Here is a 20,133-nt window from a genome sequence, read left to right as displayed (position 1 = left end):
GAAGCACGAGGATTGCGCCAGATGAAAAACAGTGGCAAATCAGAATGGCTTAACCTTTGTGAAATGGAAGTAGGCCAGCATGCAACAGCCGGAACTTGTCGCTTGGGTCCCCCAGGGCAGCGCACAAAAGGGCCCACGGCAATTGTGTTTACCGGGGCGACGCAAGGTGTTTGGTCCATGTGGAGATTTGCACAGCTAACAAATCAGAACCCACATAATCGACAGCACAGACACCAAGCAACCCTAAGAACAGGGGAGCTGTCTCTATTTTTCACCAGAATAATAAGCAGCTAACCACTCAGTTTGTGTTCCCTTCCTCCAACCCTCCTGAAAGGGAGAGAGGAACGGTCATCAATAGCAGACAGCAGCTGCATAAATGCAACACTGTCCACTTGCTTCACGCTCAGAAGAGAACACTTCAACTCTTCCTCGTGGTTAGCGAAGACCAGACACTTTCGAACACATTTCCTCAGTTAAGAACTATAGAAATGATCCCTGAAAGTATAGTCTTAATAGCACAAAGGGCAGCCCAGGCAGGTGGAAGAAGCTGCCACCCATCTCACTTAGGGTGGGAAAGCGTCTATCGTCCCAAAGGCAACAAAAAGCCCCTCCATTTCTGCATAGGAAAACCTTTCCCGCAACACCATAGAAAACATTTCCTATCCATAGCGTTGGCAAAAGATGACAAAAATGCCTGTACTTTGTAAATTTACATATTGAAGACCAGCAGCCAATAAAATTCGTCAGTGTGGATGACAGAGACAAGGGGCTCCCATGGCCCAGCCAAGGCTGGCCTCAGTAAACAGAGTGGCCATATTACGATGGCAATGAGTGTTATTCAATATCTGGGAAGCTTTGCAGTGGAATTCGAGCAAGCATAAGTGGGAGGCAACGTGAACAATGGCGGTGTGACTTTTATGAGAACGTAATGCATGTGATGGAAGGGTATTGCGCGCATTGGCCAGACAAGCATTTGAGTCGGACCTGAAAAGTACCCAGCTGAATAGGCAGATTCAAAGGCAGTACAGTGTTGTTTTCACAGAAGCACGAGGATTGCGCCAGATGAAAAACAGTGGCAAATCAGAATGGCTTAACCTTTGTGAAATGGAAGTAGGCCAGCATGCAACAGCCGGAACTTGTCGCTTGGGTCCCCCAGGGCAGCGCACAAAAGGGCCCACGGCAATTGTGTTTACCGGGGCGACGCAAGGTGTTTGGTCCATGTGGAGATTTGCACAGCTAACAAATCAGAACCCACATAATCGACAGCACAGACACCAAGCAACCCTAAGAACAGGGGAGCTGTCTCTATTTTTCACCAGAATAATAAGCAGCTAACCACTCAGTTTGTGTTCCCTTCCTCCAACCCTCCTGAAAGGGAGAGAGGAACGGTCATCAATAGCAGACAGCAGCTGCATAAATGCAACACTATCCACTTGCTTCACGCTCAGAAGAGAACACTTCAACTCTTCCTCGTGGTTAGCGAAGACCAGACACTTTCGAACACATTTCCTCAGTTAAGAACTATAGAAATGATCCCTGAAAGTATAGTCTTAATAGCACAAAGGGCAGCCCAGGCAGGTGGAAGAAGCTGCCACCCATCTCACTTAGGGTGGGAAAGCGTCTATCGTCCCAAATGCAACAAAAAGCCCCTCCATTTCTGCATAGGAAAACCTTTCCCGCAACACCATAGAAAACATTTCCTATCCATAGCGTTGGCAAAAGATGACAAAAATGCCTGTACTTTGTAAATTTACATATTGAAGACCAGCAGCCAATAAAATTCGTCAGTGTGGATGACAGAGACAAGGGGCTCCCATGGCCCAGCCAAGGCTGGCCTCAGTAAACAGAGTGGCCATATTACGATGGCAATGAGTGTTATTCAATATCTGGGAAGCTTTGCAGTGGAATTCGAGCAAGCATAAGTGGGAGGCAACGTGAACAATGGCGGTGTGACTTTTATGAGAACGTAATGCATGTGATGGAAGGGTATTGCGCGCATTGGCCAGACAAGCATTTGAGTCGGACCTGAAAAGTACCCAGCTGAATAGGCAGATTCAAAGGCAGTACAGTGTTGTTTTCACAGAAGCACGAGGATTGCGCCAGATGAAAAACAGTGGCAAATCAGAATGGCTTAACCTTTGTGAAATGGAAGTAGGCCAGCATGCAACAGCCGGAACTTGTCGCTTGGGTCCCCCAGGGCAGCGCACAAAAGGGCCCACGGCAATTGTGTTTACCGGGGCGACGCAAGGTGTTTGGTCCATGTGGAGATTTGCACAGCTAACAAATCAGAACCCACATAATCGACAGCACAGACACCAAGCAACCCTAAGAACAGGGGAGCTGTCTCTATTTTTCACCAGAATAATAAGCAGCTAACCACTCAGTTTGTGTTCCCTTCCTCCAACCCTCCTGAAAGGGAGAGAGGAACGGTCATCAATAGCAGACAGCAGCTGCATAAATGCAACACTGTCCACTTGCTTCACGCTCAGAAGAGAACACTTCAACTCTTCCTCGTGGTTAGCGAAGACCAGACACTTTCGAACACATTTCCTCAGTTAAGAACTATAGAAATGATCCCTGAAAGTATAGTCTTAATAGCACAAAGGGCAGCCCAGGCAGGTGGAAGAAGCTGCCACCCATCTCACTTAGGGTGGGAAAGCGTCTATCGTCCCAAAGGCAACAAAAAGCCCCTCCATTTCTGCATAGGAAAACCTTTCCCGCAACACCATAGAAAACATTTCCTATCCATAGCGTTGGCAAAAGATGACAAAAATGCCTGTACTTTGTAAATTTACATATTGAAGACCAGCAGCCAATAAAATTCGTCAGTGTGGATGACAGAGACAAGGGGCTCCCATGGCCCAGCCAAGGCTGGCCTCAGTAAACAGAGTGGCCATATTACGATGGCAATGAGTGTTATTCAATATCTGGGAAGCTTTGCAGTGGAATTCGAGCAAGCATAAGTGGGAGGCAACGTGAACAATGGCGGTGTGACTTTTATGAGAACGTAATGCATGTGATGGAAGGGTATTGCGCGCATTGGCCAGACAAGCATTTGAGTCGGACCTGAAAAGTACCCAGCTGAATAGGCAGATTCAAATCCCCCAAAGGGGCAGTACAGTGTTGTTTTCACAGAAGCACGAGGATTGCGCCAGATGGAAAACAGTGGCAAATCAGAATGGCTTAACCTTTGTGAAATGGAAGTAGGCCAGCATGCAACAGCCGGAACTTGTCGCTTGGGTCCCCCAGGGCAGCGCACAAAAGGGCCCACGGCCAATTGTGTTTACCGGGGCGACGCAAGGTGTTTGGTCCATGTGGAGATTTGCACAGCTAACAAATCAGAACCCACATAATCGACAGCACAGACACCAAGCAACCCTAAGAACAGGGGAGCTGTCTCTATTTTTCACCAGAATAATAAGCAGCTAACCACTCAGTTTGTGTTCCCTTCCTCCAACCCTCCTGAAAGGGAGAGAGGAACGGTCATCAATAGCAGACAGCAGCTGCATAAATGCAACACTGTCCACTTGCTTCACGCTCAGAAGAGAACACTTCAACTCTTCCTCGTGGTTAGCGAAGACCAGACACTTTCGAACACATTTCCTCAGTTAACTATAGAAATGATCCCTGAAAGTATAGTCTTAATAGCACAAAGGGCAGCCCAGGCAGGTGGAAGAAGCTGCCACCCATCTCACTTAGGGTGGGAAAGCGTCTATCGTCCCAAAGGCAACAAAAAGCCCCTCCATTTCTGCATAGGAAAACCTTTCCCGCAACCCCATAGAAAACCTTTCCTTTCCATAGCGTTGGCAAAAGATGACAAAAATGCCTGTACTTTGTAAATTTACATATTGAAGACCAGCAGCCAATAAAATTCGTCAGTGTGGATGACAGAGACAAGGGGCTCCCATGGCCCAGCCAAGGCTGGCCTCAGTAAACAGAGTGGCCATATTACGATGGCAATGAGTGTTATTCAATATCTGGGAAGCTTTGCAGTGGAATTCGAGCAAGCATAAGTGGGAGGCAACGTGAACAATGGCGGTGTGACTTTTATGAGAACGTAATGCATGTGATGGAAGGGTATTGCGCGCATTGGCCAGACAAGCATTTGAGTCGGACCTGAAAAGTACCCAGCTGAATAGGCAGTTTCAAAGGCAGTACAGTGTTGTTTTCACAGAAGCACGAGGATTGCGCCAGATGAAAAACAGTGGCAAATCAGAATGGCTTAACCTTTGTGAAATGGAAGTAGGCCAGCATGCAACAGCCGGAACTTGTCGCTTGGGTCCCCCAGGGCAGCGCACAAAAGGGCCCACGGCCAATTGTGTTTACCGGGGCGACGCAAGGTGTTTGGTCCATGTGGAGATTTGCACAGCTAACAAATCAGAACCCACATAATCGACAGCACAGACACCAAGCAACCCTAAGAACAGGGGAGCTGTCTCTATTTTTCACCAGAATAATAAGCAGCTAACCACTCAGTTTGTGTTCCCTTCCTCCAACCCTCCTGAAAGGGAGAGAGGAACGGTCATCAATAGCAGACAGCAGCTGCATAAATGCAACACTGTCCACTTGCTTCACGCTCAGAAGAGAACACTTCAACTCTTCCTCGTGGTTAGCCAAGACCAGACACTTTCGAACACATTTCCTCAGTTAAGAACTATAGAAATGACCCCTGAAAGTATAGTCTTAATAGCACAAAGGGCAGCCCAGGCAGGTGGAAGAAGCTGCCACCCATCTCACTTAGGGTGGGAAAGCGTCTATCGTCCCAAAGGCAACAAAAAGCCCCCCCATTTCTGCATAGGAAAACCTTTCCCGCAACCCCATAGAAAACCTTTCCTTTCCATAGCGTTGGCAAAAGATGACAAAAATGCCTGTACTTTGTAAATTTACATATTGAAGACCAGCAGCCAATAAAATTCGTCAGTGTGGATGACAGAGACAAGGGGCTCCCATGGCCCAGCCAAGGCTGGCCTCAGTAAACAGAGTGGCCATATTACGATGGCAATGAGTGTTATTCAATATCTGGGAAGCTTTGCAGTGGAATTCGAGCAAGCATAAGTGGGAGGCAACGTTAACAATGGCGGTGTGACTTTTATGAGAACGTAATGCATGTGATGGAAGGGTATTGCGCGCATTGGCCAGACAAGCATTTGAGTCGGACCTGAAAAGTACCCAGCTGAATAGGCAGATTCAAATCCCCCAAAGGGGCAGTACAGTGTTGTTTTCACAGAAGCACGAGGATTGCGCCAGATGGAAAACAGTGGCAAATCAGAATGGCTTAACCTTTGTGAAATGGAAGTAGGCCAGCATGCAACAGCCGGAACTTGTCGCTTGGGTCCCCCAGGGCAGCGCACAAAAGGGCCCACGGCCAATTGTGTTTACCGGGGCGACACAAGGTGTTTGGTCCATGTGGAGATTTGCACAGCTAACAAATCAGAACCCACATAATCGACAGCACAGACACCAAGCAACCCTAAGAACAGGGGAGCTGTCTCTATTTTTCACCAGAATAATAAGCAGCTAACCACTCAGTTTGTGTTCCCTTCCTCCAACCCTCCTGAAAGGGAGAGAGGAACGGTCATCAATAGCAGACAGCAGCTGCATAAATGCAACACTGTCCACTTGCTTCACGCTCAGAAGAGAACACTTCAACTCTTCCTCGTGGTTAGCGAAGACCAGACACTTTCGAACACATTTCCTCAGTTAAGAACTATAGAAATGATCCCTGAAAGTATAGTCTTAATAGCACAAAGGGCAGCCCAGGCAGGTGGAAGAAGCTGCCACCCATCTCACTTAGGGTGGGAAAGCGTCTATCGTCCCAAAGGCAACAAAAAGCCCCTCCATTTCTGCATAGGAAAACCTTTCCCGCAACACCATAGAAAACATTTCCTATCCATAGCGTTGGCAAAAGATGACAAAAATGCCTGTACTTTGTAAATTTACATATTGAAGACCAGCAGCCAATAAAATTCGTCAGTGTGGATGACAGAGACAAGGGGCTCCCATGGCCCAGCCAAGGCTGGCCTCAGTAAACAGAGTGGCCATATTACGATGGCAATGAGTGTTATTCAATATCTGGGAAGCTTTGCAGTGGAATTCGAGCAAGCATAAGTGGGAGGCAACGTGAACAATGGCGGTGTGACTTTTATGAGAACGTAATGCATGTGATGGAAGGGTATTGCGCGCATTGGCCAGACAAGCATTTGAGTCGGACCTGAAAAGTACCCAGCTGAATAGGCAGATTCAAAGGCAGTACAGTGTTGTTTTCACAGAAGCACGAGGATTGCGCCAGATGAAAAACAGTGGCAAATCAGAATGGCTTAACCTTTGTGAAATGGAAGTAGGCCAGCATGCAACAGCCGGAACTTGTCGCTTGGGTCCCCCAGGGCAGCGCACAAAAGGGCCCACGGCAATTGTGTTTACCGGGGCGACGCAAGGTGTTTGGTCCATGTGGAGATTTGCACAGCTAACAAATCAGAACCCACATAATCGACAGCACAGACACCAAGCAACCCTAAGAACAGGGGAGCTGTCTCTATTTTTCACCAGAATAATAAGCAGCTAACCACTCAGTTTGTGTTCCCTTCCTCCAACCCTCCTGAAAGGGAGAGAGGAACGGTCATCAATAGCAGACAGCAGCTGCATAAATGCAACACTGTCCACTTGCTTCACGCTCAGAAGAGAACACTTCAACTCTTCCTCGTGGTTAGCGAAGACCAGACACTTTCGAACACATTTCCTCAGTTAAGAACTATAGAAATGATCCCTGAAAGTATAGTCTTAATAGCACAAAGGGCAGCCCAGGCAGGTGGAAGAAGCTGCCACCCATCTCACTTAGGGTGGGAAAGCGTCTATCGTCCCAAAGGCAACAAAAAGCCCCTCCATTTCTGCATAGGAAAACCTTTCCCGCAACACCATAGAAAACATTTCCTATCCATAGCGTTGGCAAAAGATGACAAAAATGCCTGTACTTTGTAAATTTACATATTGAAGACCAGCAGCCAATAAAATTCGTCAGTGTGGATGACAGAGACAAGGGGCTCCCATGGCCCAGCCAAGGCTGGCCTCAGTAAACAGAGTGGCCATATTACGATGGCAATGAGTGTTATTCAATATCTGGGAAGCTTTGCAGTGGAATTCGAGCAAGCATAAGTGGGAGGCAACGTGAACAATGGCGGTGTGACTTTTATGAGAACGTAATGCATGTGATGGAAGGGTATTGCGCGCATTGGCCAGACAAGCATTTGAGTCGGACCTGAAAAGTACCCAGCTGAATAGGCAGATTCAAATCCCCCAAAGGGGCAGTACAGTGTTGTTTTCACAGAAGCACGAGGATTGCGCCAGATGGAAAACAGTGGCAAATCAGAATGGCTTAACCTTTGTGAAATGGAAGTAGGCCAGCATGCAACAGCCGGAACTTGTCGCTTGGGTCCCCCAGGGCAGCGCACAAAAGGGCCCACGGCCAATTGTGTTTACCGGGGCGACGCAAGGTGTTTGGTCCATGTGGAGATTTGCACAGCTAACAAATCAGAACCCACATAATCGACAGCACAGACACCAAGCAACCCTAAGAACAGGGGAGCTGTCTCTATTTTTCACCAGAATAATAAGCAGCTAACCACTCAGTTTGTGTTCCCTTCCTCCAACCCTCCTGAAAGGGAGAGAGGAACGGTCATCAATAGCAGACAGCAGCTGCATAAATGCAACACTGTCCACTTGCTTCACGCTCAGAAGAGAACACTTCAACTCTTCCTCGTGGTTAGCGAAGACCAGACACTTTCGAACACATTTCCTCAGTTAAGAACTATAGAAATGATCCCTGAAAGTATAGTCTTAATAGCACAAAGGGCAGCCCAGGCAGGTGGAAGAAGCTGCCACCCATCTCACTTAGGGTGGGAAAGCGTCTATCGTCCCAAAGGCAACAAAAAGCCCCTCCATTTCTGCATAGGAAAACCTTTCCCGCAACCCCATAGAAAACCTTTCCTTTCCATAGCGTTGGCAAAAGATGACAAAAATGCCTGTACTTTGTAAATTTACATATTGAAGACCAGCAGCCAATAAAATTCGTCAGTGTGGATGACAGAGACAAGGGGCTCCCATGGCCCAGCCAAGGCTGGCCTCAGTAAACAGAGTGGCCATATTACGATGGCAATGAGTGTTATTCAATATCTGGGAAGCTTTGCAGTGGAATTCGAGCAAGCATAAGTGGGAGGCAACGTGAACAATGGCGGTGTGACTTTTATGAGAACGTAATGCATGTGATGGAAGGGTATTGCGCGCATTGGCCAGACAAGCATTTGAGTCGGACCTGAAAAGTACCCAGCTGAATAGGCAGATTCAAAGGCAGTACAGTGTTGTTTTCACAGAAGCACGAGGATTGCGCCAGATGAAAAACTGTGGCAAATCAGAATGGCTTAACCTTTGTGAAATGGAAGTAGGCCAGCATGCAACAGCCGGAACTTGTCGCTTGGGTCCCCCAGGGCAGCGCACAAAAGGGCCCACGGCCAATTGTGTTTACCGGGGCGACGCAAGGTGTTTGGTCCATGTGGAGATTTGCACAGCTAACAAATCAGAACCCACATAATCGACAGCACAGACACCAAGCAACCCTAAGAACAGGGGAGCTGTCTCTATTTTTCACCAGAATAATAAGCAGCTAACCACTCAGTTTGTGTTCCCTTCCTCCAACCCTCCTGAAAGGGAGAGAGGAACGGTCATCAATAGCAGACAGCAGCTGCATAAATGCAACACTGTCCACTTGCTTCACGCTCAGAAGAGAACACTTCAACTCTTCCTCGTGGTTAGCGAAGACCAGACACTTTCGAACACATTTCCTCAGTTAAGAACTATAGAAATGATCCCTGAAAGTATAGTCTTAATAGCACAAAGGGCAGCCCAGGCAGGTGGAAGAAGCTGCCACCCATCTCACTTAGGGTGGGAAAGCGTCTATCGTCCCAAAGGCAACAAAAAGCCCCTCCATTTCTGCATAGGAAAACCTTTCCCGCAACACCATAGAAAACATTTCCTATCCATAGCGTTGGCAAAAGATGACAAAAATGCCTGTACTTTGTAAATTTACATATTGAAGACCAGCAGCCAATAAAATTCGTCAGTGTGGATGACAGAGACAAGGGGCTCCCATGGCCCAGCCAAGGCTGGCCTCAGTAAACAGAGTGGCCATATTACGATGGCAATGAGTGTTATTCAATATCTGGGAAGCTTTGCAGTGGAATTCGAGCAAGCATAAGTGGGAGGCAACGTGAACAATGGCGGTGTGACTTTTATGAGAACGTAATGCATGTGATGGAAGGGTATTGCGCGCATTGGCCAGACAAGCATTTGAGTCGGACCTGAAAAGTACCCAGCTGAATAGGCAGATTCAAAGGCAGTACAGTGTTGTTTTCACAGAAGCACGAGGATTGCGCCAGATGAAAAACAGTGGCAAATCAGAATGGCTTAACCTTTGTGAAATGGAAGTAGGCCAGCATGCAACAGCCGGAACTTGTCGCTTGGGTCCCCCAGGGCAGCGCACAAAAGGGCCCACGGCCAATTGTGTTTACCGGGGCGACGCAAGGTGTTTGGTCCATGTGGAGATTTGCACAGCTAACAAATCAGAACCCACATAATCGACAGCACAGACACCAAGCAACCCTAAGAACAGGGGAGCTGTCTCTATTTTTCACCAGAATAATAAGCAGCTAACCACTCAGTTTGTGTTCCCCTTCCTCCAACCCTCCTGAAAGGGAGAGAGGAACGGTCATCAATAGCAGACAGCAGCTGCATAAATGCAACACTGTCCACTTGCTTCACGCTCAGAAGAGAACACTTCAACTCTTCCTCGTGGTTAGCGAAGACCAGACACTTTCGAACACATTTCCTCAGTTAAGAACTATAGAAATGATCCCTGAAAGTATAGTCTTAATAGCACAAAGGGCAGCCCAGGCAGGTGGAAGAAGCTGCCACCCATCTCACTTAGGGTGGGAAAGCGTCTATCGTCCCAAAGGCAACAAAAAGCCCCTCCATTTCTGCATAGGAAAACCTTTCCCGCAACACCATAGAAAACATTTCCTATCCATAGCGTTGGCAAAAGATGACAAAAATGCCTGTACTTTGTAAATTTACATATTGAAGACCAGCAGCCAATAAAATTCGTCAGTGTGGATGACAGAGACAAGGGGCTCCCATGGCCCAGCCAAGGCTGGCCTCAGTAAACAGAGTGGCCATATTACGATGGCAATGAGTGTTATTCAATATCTGGGAAGCTTTGCAGTGGAATTCGAGCAAGCATAAGTGGGAGGCAACGTGAACAATGGCGGTGTGACTTTTATGAGAACGTAATGCATGTGATGGAAGGGTATTGCGCGCATTGGCCAGACAAGCATTTGAGTCGGACCTGAAAAGTACCCAGCTGAATAGGCAGATTCAAAGGCAGTACAGTGTTGTTTTCACAGAAGCACGAGGATTGCGCCAGATGAAAAACAGTGGCAAATCAGAATGGCTTAACCTTTGTGAAATGGAAGTAGGCCAGCATGCAACAGCCGGAACTTGTCGCTTGGGTCCCCCAGGGCAGCGCACAAAAGGGCCCACGGCAATTGTGTTTACCGGGGCGACGCAAGGTGTTTGGTCCATGTGGAGATTTGCACAGCTAACAAATCAGAACCCACATAATCGACAGCACAGACACCAAGCAACCCTAAGAACAGGGGAGCTGTCTCTATTTTTCACCAGAATAATAAGCAGCTAACCACTCAGTTTGTGTTCCCTTCCTCCAACCCTCCTGAAAGGGAGAGAGGAACGGTCATCAATAGCAGACAGCAGCTGCATAAATGCAACACTGTCCACTTGCTTCACGCTCAGAAGAGAACACTTCAACTCTTCCTCGTGGTTAGCGAAGACCAGACACTTTCGAACACATTTCCTCAGTTAAGAACTATAGAAATGATCCCTGAAAGTATAGTCTTAATAGCACAAAGGGCAGCCCAGGCAGGTGGAAGAAGCTGCCACCCATCTCACTTAGGGTGGGAAAGCGTCTATCGTCCCAAAGGCAACAAAAAGCCCCTCCATTTCTGCATAGGAAAACCTTTCCCGCAACACCATAGAAAACATTTCCTATCCATAGCGTTGGCAAAAGATGACAAAAATGCCTGTACTTTGTAAATTTACATATTGAAGACCAGCAGCCAATAAAATTCGTCAGTGTGGATGACAGAGACAAGGGGCTCCCATGGCCCAGCCAAGGCTGGCCTCAGTAAACAGAGTGGCCATATTACGATGGCAATGAGTGTTATTCAATATCTGGGAAGCTTTGCAGTGGAATTCGAGCAAGCATAAGTGGGAGGCAACATGAACAATGGCGGTGTGACTTTTATGAGAACGTAATGCATGTGATGGAAGGGTATTGCGCGCATTGGCCAGACAAGCATTTGAGTCGGACCTGAAAAGTACCCAGCTGAATAGGCAGATTCAAAGGCAGTACAGTGTTGTTTTCACAGAAGCACGAGGATTGCGCCAGATGAAAAACAGTGGCAAATCAGAATGGCTTAACCTTTGTGAAATGGAAGTAGGCCAGCATGCAACAGCCGGAACTTGTCGCTTGGGTCCCCCAGGGCAGCGCACAAAAGGGCCCACGGCAATTGTGTTTACCGGGGCGACGCAAGGTGTTTGGTCCATGTGGAGATTTGCACAGCTAACAAATCAGAACCCACATAATCGACAGCACAGACACCAAGCAACCCTAAGAACAGGGGAGCTGTCTCTATTTTTCACCAGAATAATAAGCAGCTAACCACTCAGTTTGTGTTCCCTTCCTCCAACCCTCCTGAAAGGGAGAGAGGAACGGTCATCAATAGCAGACAGCAGCTGCATAAATGCAACACTGTCCACTTGCTTCACGCTCAGAAGAGAACACTTCAACTCTTCCTCGTGGTTAGCGAAGACCAGACACTTTCGAACACATTTCCTCAGTTAAGAACTATAGAAATGATCCCTGAAAGTATAGTCTTAATAGCACAAAGGGCAGCCCAGGCAGGTGGAAGAAGCTGCCACCCATCTCACTTAGGGTGGGAAAGCGTCTATCGTCCCAAATGCAACAAAAAGCCCCTCCATTTCTGCATAGGAAAACCTTTCCCGCAACACCATAGAAAACATTTCCTATCCATAGCGTTGGCAAAAGATGACAAAAATGCCTGTACTTTGTAAATTTACATATTGAAGACCAGCAGCCAATAAAATTCGTCAGTGTGGATGACAGAGACAAGGGGCTCCCATGGCCCAGCCAAGGCTGGCCTCAGTAAACAGAGTGGCCATATTACGATGGCAATGAGTGTTATTCAATATCTGGGAAGCTTTGCAGTGGAATTCGAGCAAGCATAAGTGGGAGGCAACGTGAACAATGGCGGTGTGACTTTTATGAGAACGTAATGCATGTGATGGAAGGGTATTGCGCGCATTGGCCAGACAAGCATTTGAGTCGGACCTGAAAAGTACCCAGCTGAATAGGCAGATTCAAAGGCAGTACAGTGTTGTTTTCACAGAAGCACGAGGATTGCGCCAGATGAAAAACAGTGGCAAATCAGAATGGCTTAACCTTTGTGAAATGGAAGTAGGCCAGCATGCAACAGCCGGAACTTGTCGCTTGGGTCCCCCAGGGCAGCGCACAAAAGGGCCCACGGCAATTGTGTTTACCGGGGCGACGCAAGGTGTTTGGTCCATGTGGAGATTTGCACAGCTAACAAATCAGAACCCACATAATCGACAGCACAGACACCAAGCAACCCTAAGAACAGGGGAGCTGTCTCTATTTTTCACCAGAATAATAAGCAGCTAACCACTCAGTTTGTGTTCCCTTCCTCCAACCCTCCTGAAAGGGAGAGAGGAACGGTCATCAATAGCAGACAGCAGCTGCATAAATGCAACACTGTCCACTTGCTTCACGCTCAGAAGAGAACACTTCAACTCTTCCTCGTGGTTAGCGAAGACCAGACACTTTCGAACACATTTCCTCAGTTAAGAACTATAGAAATGATCCCTGAAAGTATAGTCTTAATAGCACAAAGGGCAGCCCAGGCAGGTGGAAGAAGCTGCCACCCATCTCACTTAGGGTGGGAAAGCGTCTATCGTCCCAAAGGCAACAAAAAGCCCCTCCATTTCTGCATAGGAAAACCTTTCCCGCAACACCATAGAAAACATTTCCTATCCATAGCGTTGGCAAAAGATGACAAAAATGCCTGTACTTTGTAAATTTACATATTGAAGACCAGCAGCCAATAAAATTCGTCAGTGTGGATGACAGAGACAAGGGGCTCCCATGGCCCAGCCAAGGCTGGCCTCAGTAAACAGAGTGGCCATATTACGATGGCAATGAGTGTTATTCAATATCTGGGAAGCTTTGCAGTGGAATTCGAGCAAGCATAAGTGGGAGGCAACGTGAACAATGGCGGTGTGACTTTTATGAGAACGTAATGCATGTGATGGAAGGGTATTGCGCGCATTGGCCAGACAAGCATTTGAGTCGGACCTGAAAAGTACCCAGCTGAATAGGCAGATTCAAATCCCCCAAAGGGGCAGTACAGTGTTGTTTTCACAGAAGCACGAGGATTGCGCCAGATGGAAAACAGTGGCAAATCAGAATGGCTTAACCTTTGTGAAATGGAAGTAGGCCAGCATGCAACAGCCGGAACTTGTCGCTTGGGTCCCCCAGGGCAGCGCACAAAAGGGCCCACGGCCAATTGTGTTTACCGGGGCGACGCAAGGTGTTTGGTCCATGTGGAGATTTGCACAGCTAACAAATCAGAACCCACATAATCGACAGCACAGACACCAAGCAACCCTAAGAACAGGGGAGCTGTCTCTATTTTTCACCAGAATAATAAGCAGCTAACCACTCAGTTTGTGTTCCCTTCCTCCAACCCTCCTGAAAGGGAGAGAGGAACGGTCATCAATAGCAGACAGCAGCTGCATAAATGCAACACTGTCCACTTGCTTCACGCTCAGAAGAGAACACTTCAACTCTTCCTCGTGGTTAGCGAAGACCAGACACTTTCGAACACATTTCCTCAGTTAAGAACTATAGAAATGATCCCTGAAAGTATAGTCTTAATAGCACAAAGGGCAGCCCAGGCAGGTGGAAGAAGCTGCCACCCATCTCACTTAGGGTGGGAAAGCGTCTATCGTCCCAAAGGCAACAAAAAGCCCCTCCATTTCTGCATAGGAAAACCTTTCCCGCAACCCCATAGAAAACCTTTCCTTTCCATAGCGTTGGCAAAAGATGACAAAAATGCCTGTACTTTGTAAATTTACATATTGAAGACCAGCAGCCAATAAAATTCGTCAGTGTGGATGACAGAGACAAGGGGCTCCCATGGCCCAGCCAAGGCTGGCCTCAGTAAACAGAGTGGCCATATTACGATGGCAATGAGTGTTATTCAATATCTGGGAAGCTTTGCAGTGGAATTCGAGCAAGCATAAGTGGGAGGCAACGTGAACAATGGCAGTGTGACTTTTATGAGAACGTAATGCATGTGATGGAAGGGTATTGCGCGCATTGGCCAGACAAGCATTTGAGTCGGACCTGAAAAGTACCCAGCTGAATAGGCAGATTCAAAGGCAGTACAGTGTTGTTTTCACAGAAGCACGAGGATTGCGCCAGATGAAAAACAGTGGCAAATCAGAATGGCTTAACCTTTGTGAAATGGAAGTAGGCCAGCATGCAACAGCCGGAACTTGTCGCTTGGGTCCCCCAGGGCAGCGCACAAAAGGGCCCACGGCAATTGTGTTTACCGGGGCGACGCAAGGTGTTTGGTCCATGTGGAGATTTGCACAGCTAACAAATCAGAACCCACATAATCGACAGCACAGACACCAAGCAACCCTAAGAACAGGGGAGCTGTCTCTATTTTTCACCAGAATAATAAGCAGCTAACCACTCAGTTTGTGTTCCCTTCCTCCAACCCTCCTGAAAGGGAGAGAGGAACGGTCATCAATAGCAGACAGCAGCTGCATAAATGCAACACTGTCCACTTGCTTCACACTCAGAAGAGAACACTTCAACTCTTCCTCGTGGTTAGCGAAGACCAGACACTTTCGAACACATTTCCTCAGTTAAGAACTATAGAAATGATCCCTGAAAGTATAGTCTTAATAGCACAAAGGGCAGCCCAGGCAGGTGGAAGAAGCTGCCACCCATCTCACTTAGGGTGGGAAAGCGTCTATCGTCCCAAAGGCAACAAAAAGCCCCTCCATTTCTGCATAGGAAAACCTTTCCCGCAACACCATAGAAAACATTTCCTATCCATAGCGTTGGCAAAAGATGACAAAAATGCCTGTACTTTGTAAATTTACATATTGAAGACCAGCAGCCAATAAAATTCGTCAGTGTGGATGACAGAGACAAGGGGCTCCCATGGCCCAGCCAAGGCTGGCCTCAGTAAACAGAGTGGCCATATTACGATGGCAATGAGTGTTATTCAATATCTGGGAAGCTTTGCAGTGGAATTCGAGCAAGCATAAGTGGGAGGCAACGTGAACAATGGCGGTGTGACTTTTATGAGAACGTAATGCATGTGATGGAAGGGTATTGCGCGCATTGGCCAGACAAGCATTTGAGTCGGACCTGAAAAGTACCCAGCTGAATAGGCAGATTCAAATCCCCCAAAGGGGCAGTACAGTGTTGTTTTCACAGAAGCACGAGGATTGCGCCAGATGGAAAACAGTGGCAAATCAGAATGGCTTAACCTTTGTGAAATGGAAGTAGGCCAGCATGCAACAGCCGGAACTTGTCGCTTGGGTCCCCCAGGGCAGCGCACAAAAGGGCCCACGGCCAATTGTGTTTACCGGGGCGACGCAAGGTGTTTGGTCCATGTGGAGATTTGCACAGCTAACAAATCAGAACCCACATAATCGACAGCACAGACACCAAGCAACCCTAAGAACAGGGGAGCTGTCTCTATTTTTCACCAGAATAATAAGCAGCTAACCACTCAGTTTGTGTTCCCTTCCTCCAACCCTCCTGAAAGGGAGAGAGGAACGGTCATCAATAGCAGACAGCAGCTGCATAAATGCAACACTGTCCACTTGCTTCACGCTCAGAAGAGAACACTTCAACTCTTCCTCGTGGTTAGCGAAGACCAGACACTTTCGAACACATTTCCTCAGTTAAGAACTATAGAAATGATCCCTGAAAGTATAGTCTTAATAGCACAAAGGGCAGCCCAGGCAGGTGGAAGAAGCTGCCACCCATCTCACTTAGGGTGGGAAAGCGTCTATCGTCCCAAAGGCAACAAAAAGCCCCTCCATTTCTGCATAGGAAAACCTTTCCCGCAACCCCATAGAAAACCTTTCCTTTCCATAGCGTTGGCAAAAGATGACAAAAATGCCTGTACTTTGTAAATTTACATATTGAAGACCAGCAGCCAATAAAATTCGTCAGTGTGGATGACAGAGACAAGGGGCTCCCATGGCCCAGCCAAGGCTGGCCTCAGTAAACAGAGTGGCCATATTACGATGGCAATGAGTGTTATTCAATATCTGGGAAGCTTTGCAGTGGAATTCGAGCAAGCATAAGTGGGAGGCAACGTGAACAATGGCAGTGTGACTTTTATGAGAACGTAATGCATGTGATGGAAGGGTATTGCGCGCATTGGCCAGACAAGCATTTGAGTCGGACCTGAAAAGTACCCAGCTGAATAGGCAGATTCAAAGGCAGTACAGTGTTGTTTTCACAGAAGCACGAGGATTGCGCCAGATGAAAAACAGTGGCAAATCAGAATGGCTTAACCTTTGTGAAATGGAAGTAGGCCAGCATGCAACAGCCGGAACTTGTCGCTTGGGTCCCCCAGGGCAGCGCACAAAAGGGCCCACGGCAATTGTGTTTACCGGGGCGACGCAAGGTGTTTGGTCCATGTGGAGATTTGCACAGCTAACAAATCAGAACCCACATAATCGACAGCACAGACACCAAGCAACCCTAAGAACAGGGGAGCTGTCTCTATTTTTCACCAGAATAATAAGCAGCTAACCACTCAGTTTGTGTTCCCTTCCTCCAACCCTCCTGAAAGGGAGAGAGGAACGGTCATCAATAGCAGACAGCAGCTGCATAAATGCAACACTGTCCACTTGCTTCACGCTCAGAAGAGAACACTTCAACTCTTCCTCGTGGTTAGCGAAGACCAGACACTTTCGAACACATTTCCTCAGTTAAGAACTATAGAAATGATCCCTGAAAGTATAGTCTTAATAGCACAAAGGGCAGCCCAGGCAGGTGGAAGAAGCTGCCACCCATCTCACTTAGGGTGGGAAAGCGTCTATCGTCCCAAAGGCAACAAAAAGCCCCTCCATTTCTGCATAGGAAAACCTTTCCCGCAACACCATAGAAAACATTTCCTATCCATAGCGTTGGCAAAAGATGACAAAAATGCCTGTACTTTGTAAATTTACATATTGAAGACCAGCAGCCAATAAAATTCGTCAGTGTGGATGACAGAGACAAGGGGCTCCCATGGCCCAGCCAAGGCTGGCCTCAGTAAACAGAGTGGCCATATTACGATGGCAATGAGTGTTATTCAATATCTGGGAAGCTTTGCAGTGGAATTCGAGCAAGCATAAGTGGGAGGCAACGTGAACAATGGCAGTGTGACTTTTATGAGAACGTAATGCATGTGATGGAAGGGTATTGCGCGCATTGGCCAGACAAGCATTTGAGTCGGACCTGAAAAGTACCCAGCTGAATAGGCAGATTCAAATCCCCCAAAGGGGCAGTACAGTGTTGTTTTCACAGAAGCACGAGGATTGCGCCAGATGGAAAACAGTGGCAAATCAGAATGGCTTAACCTTTGTGAAATGGAAGTAGGCCAGCATGCAACAGCCGGAACTTGTCGCTTGGGTCCCCCAGGGCAGCGCACAAAAGGGCCCACGGCCAATTGTGTTTACCGGGGCGACGCAAGGTGTTTGGTCCATGTGGAGATTTGCACAGCTAACAAATCAGAACCCACATAATCGACAGCACAGACACCAAGCAACCCTAAGAACAGGGGAGCTGTCTCTATTTTTCACCAGAATAATAAGCAGCTAACCACTCAGTTTGTGTTCCCTTCCTCCAACCCTCCTGAAAGGGAGAGAGGAACGGTCATCAATAGCAGACAGCAGCTGCATAAATGCAATACTGTCCACTTGCTTCACGCTCAGAAGAGAACACTTCAACTCTTCCTCGTGGTTAGCGAAGACCAGACACTTTCGAACACATTTCCTCAGTTAAGAACTATAGAAATGATCCCTGAAAGTATAGTCTTAATAGCACAAAGGGCAGCCCAGGCAGGTGGAAGAAGCTGCCACCCATCTCACTTAGGGTGGGAAAGCGTCTATCGTCCCAAAGGCAACAAAAAGCCCCTCCATTTCTGCATAGGAAAACCTTTCCCGCAACCCCATAGAAAACCTTTCCTTTCCATAGCGTTGGCAAAAGATGACAAAAATGCCTGTACTTTGTAAATTTACATATTGAAGACCAGCAGCCAATAAAATTCGTCAGTGTGGATGACAGAGACAAGGGGCTCCCATGGCCCAGCCAAGGCTGGCCTCAGTAAACAGAGTGGCCATATTACGATGGCAATGAGTGTTATTCAATATCTGGGAAGCTTTGCAGTGGAATTCGACCAAGCATAAGTGGGAGGCAACGTGAACAATGGCGGTGTGACTTTTATGAGAACGTAATGCATGTGATGGAAGGGTATTGCGCGCATTGGCCAGACAAGCATTTGAGTCGGACCTGAAAAGTACCCAGCTGAATAGGCAGATTCAAATCCCCCAAAGGGGCAGTACAGTGTTGTTTTCACAGAAGCACGAGGATTGCGCCAGATGGAAAACAGTGGCAAATCAGAATGGCTTAACCTTTGTGAAATGGAAGTAGGCCAGCATGCAACAGCCGGAACTTGTCGCTTGGGTCCCCCAGGGCAGCGCACAAAAGGGCCCACGGCCAATTGTGTTTACCGGGGCGACGCAAGGTGTTTGGTCCATGTGGAGATTTGCACAGCTAACAAATCAGAACCCACATAATCGACAGCACAGACACCAAGCAACCCTAAGAACAGGGGAGCTGTCTCTATTTTTCACCAGAATAATAAGCAGCTAACCACTCAGTTTGTGTTCCCTTCCTCCAACCCTCCTGAAAGGGAGAGAGGAACGGTCATCAATAGCAGACAGCATCTGCATAAATGCAACACTGTTCACTTGCTTCACGCTCAGAAGAGAACACTTCAACTCTTCCTCGTGGTTAGCGAAGACCAGACACTTTCGAACACATTTCCTCAGTTAAGAACTATAGAAATGATCCCTGAAAGTATAGTCTTAATAGCACAAAGGGCAGCCCAGGCAGGTGGAAGAAGCTGCCACCCATCTCACTTAGGGTGGGAAAGCGTCTATCGTCCCAAAGGCAACAAAAAGCCCCTCCATTTCTGCATAGGAAAACCTTTCCCACAACACCATAGAAAACATTTCCTATCCATAGCGTTGGCAAAAGATGACAAAAATGCCTGTACTTTGTAAATTTACATATTGAAGACCAGCAGCCAATAAAATTCGTCAGTGTGGATGACAGAGACAAGGGGCTCCCATGGCCCAGCCAAGGCTGGCCTCAGTAAACAGAGTGGCCATATTACGATGGCAATGAGTGTTATTCAATATCTGGGAAGCTTTGCAGTGGAATTCGACCAAGCATAAGTGGGAGGCAACGTGAACAATGGCGGTGTGACTTTTATGAGAACGTAATGCATGTGATGGAAGGGTATTGCGCGCATTGGCCAGACAAGCATTTGAGTCGGACCTGAAAAGTACCCAGCTGAATAGGCAGATTCAAATCCCCCAAAGGGGCAGTACAGTGTTGTTTTCACAGAAGCACGAGGATTGCGCCAGATGGAAAACAGTGGCAAATCAGAATGGCTTAACCTTTGTGAAATGGAAGTAGGCCAGCATGCAACAGCCGGAACTTGTCGCTTGGGTCCCCCAGGGCAGCGCACAAAAGGGCCCACGGCCAATTGTGTTTACCGGGGCGACGCAAGGTGTTTGGTCCATGTGGAGATTTGCACAGCTAACAAATCAGAACCCACATAATCGACAGCACAGACACCAAGCAACCCTAAGAACAGGGGA

At 47.7% G+C, this 20,133-nt stretch overlaps 19 non-coding genes across 19 annotated transcripts; all 19 read right to left on the bottom strand.

Moving 5' to 3' along the window:
• Positions 1–293: 293 nt before the first annotated feature.
• Positions 294–511, bottom strand: LOC138489993 (small nucleolar RNA U3). The gene has a single exon (XR_011275075.1). It is a non-coding gene; the product is annotated as a small nucleolar RNA U3 (small nucleolar RNA).
• Positions 512–1,334: 823 nt separating this feature from the next.
• On the bottom strand, positions 1,335–1,552 carry LOC138490276 (small nucleolar RNA U3). The gene has a single exon (XR_011275320.1). It is a non-coding gene; the product is annotated as a small nucleolar RNA U3 (small nucleolar RNA).
• Positions 1,553–2,375: 823 nt separating this feature from the next.
• LOC138489992 (small nucleolar RNA U3) lies at positions 2,376–2,593 on the bottom strand. The gene has a single exon (XR_011275074.1). It is a non-coding gene; the product is annotated as a small nucleolar RNA U3 (small nucleolar RNA).
• An 835-nt stretch (positions 2,594–3,428) lies between these two features.
• Positions 3,429–3,643, bottom strand: LOC138490337 (small nucleolar RNA U3). The gene has a single exon (XR_011275376.1). It is a non-coding gene; the product is annotated as a small nucleolar RNA U3 (small nucleolar RNA).
• An 824-nt stretch (positions 3,644–4,467) lies between these two features.
• On the bottom strand, positions 4,468–4,685 carry LOC138490250 (small nucleolar RNA U3). Its single transcript, XR_011275297.1, has one exon. It is a non-coding gene; the product is annotated as a small nucleolar RNA U3 (small nucleolar RNA).
• An 835-nt stretch (positions 4,686–5,520) lies between these two features.
• Positions 5,521–5,738, bottom strand: LOC138489991 (small nucleolar RNA U3). Its single transcript, XR_011275073.1, has one exon. It is a non-coding gene; the product is annotated as a small nucleolar RNA U3 (small nucleolar RNA).
• An 823-nt stretch (positions 5,739–6,561) lies between these two features.
• LOC138489990 (small nucleolar RNA U3) lies at positions 6,562–6,779 on the bottom strand. Its single transcript, XR_011275072.1, has one exon. It is a non-coding gene; the product is annotated as a small nucleolar RNA U3 (small nucleolar RNA).
• Positions 6,780–7,614: 835 nt separating this feature from the next.
• Positions 7,615–7,832, bottom strand: LOC138489989 (small nucleolar RNA U3). Its single transcript, XR_011275071.1, has one exon. It is a non-coding gene; the product is annotated as a small nucleolar RNA U3 (small nucleolar RNA).
• Positions 7,833–8,656: 824 nt separating this feature from the next.
• Positions 8,657–8,874, bottom strand: LOC138489988 (small nucleolar RNA U3). Its single transcript, XR_011275070.1, has one exon. It is a non-coding gene; the product is annotated as a small nucleolar RNA U3 (small nucleolar RNA).
• An 824-nt stretch (positions 8,875–9,698) lies between these two features.
• LOC138490412 (small nucleolar RNA U3) lies at positions 9,699–9,917 on the bottom strand. Its single transcript, XR_011275443.1, has one exon. It is a non-coding gene; the product is annotated as a small nucleolar RNA U3 (small nucleolar RNA).
• Positions 9,918–10,740: 823 nt separating this feature from the next.
• LOC138489985 (small nucleolar RNA U3) lies at positions 10,741–10,958 on the bottom strand. The gene has a single exon (XR_011275069.1). It is a non-coding gene; the product is annotated as a small nucleolar RNA U3 (small nucleolar RNA).
• An 823-nt stretch (positions 10,959–11,781) lies between these two features.
• On the bottom strand, positions 11,782–11,999 carry LOC138489984 (small nucleolar RNA U3). The gene has a single exon (XR_011275068.1). It is a non-coding gene; the product is annotated as a small nucleolar RNA U3 (small nucleolar RNA).
• Positions 12,000–12,822: 823 nt separating this feature from the next.
• Positions 12,823–13,040, bottom strand: LOC138489983 (small nucleolar RNA U3). Its single transcript, XR_011275067.1, has one exon. It is a non-coding gene; the product is annotated as a small nucleolar RNA U3 (small nucleolar RNA).
• Positions 13,041–13,875: 835 nt separating this feature from the next.
• LOC138489982 (small nucleolar RNA U3) lies at positions 13,876–14,093 on the bottom strand. The gene has a single exon (XR_011275066.1). It is a non-coding gene; the product is annotated as a small nucleolar RNA U3 (small nucleolar RNA).
• Positions 14,094–14,916: 823 nt separating this feature from the next.
• LOC138490347 (small nucleolar RNA U3) lies at positions 14,917–15,134 on the bottom strand. The gene has a single exon (XR_011275385.1). It is a non-coding gene; the product is annotated as a small nucleolar RNA U3 (small nucleolar RNA).
• An 835-nt stretch (positions 15,135–15,969) lies between these two features.
• On the bottom strand, positions 15,970–16,187 carry LOC138489981 (small nucleolar RNA U3). The gene has a single exon (XR_011275065.1). It is a non-coding gene; the product is annotated as a small nucleolar RNA U3 (small nucleolar RNA).
• An 823-nt stretch (positions 16,188–17,010) lies between these two features.
• On the bottom strand, positions 17,011–17,228 carry LOC138489980 (small nucleolar RNA U3). Its single transcript, XR_011275064.1, has one exon. It is a non-coding gene; the product is annotated as a small nucleolar RNA U3 (small nucleolar RNA).
• An 835-nt stretch (positions 17,229–18,063) lies between these two features.
• On the bottom strand, positions 18,064–18,281 carry LOC138490333 (small nucleolar RNA U3). Its single transcript, XR_011275372.1, has one exon. It is a non-coding gene; the product is annotated as a small nucleolar RNA U3 (small nucleolar RNA).
• An 835-nt stretch (positions 18,282–19,116) lies between these two features.
• Positions 19,117–19,334, bottom strand: LOC138490329 (small nucleolar RNA U3). Its single transcript, XR_011275368.1, has one exon. It is a non-coding gene; the product is annotated as a small nucleolar RNA U3 (small nucleolar RNA).
• Positions 19,335–20,133: the final 799 nt, after the last annotated feature.

Source organism: Ambystoma mexicanum, chromosome 9 (assembly GCF_040938575.1).
Source record: "Ambystoma mexicanum isolate Mex_15411 chromosome 9, UKY_AmexF1_1, whole genome shotgun sequence".
Lineage (NCBI taxonomy): Eukaryota > Metazoa > Chordata > Amphibia > Caudata > Ambystomatidae > Ambystoma > Ambystoma mexicanum.
This window is presented reverse-complemented; position numbering and strand designations above follow the sequence as displayed.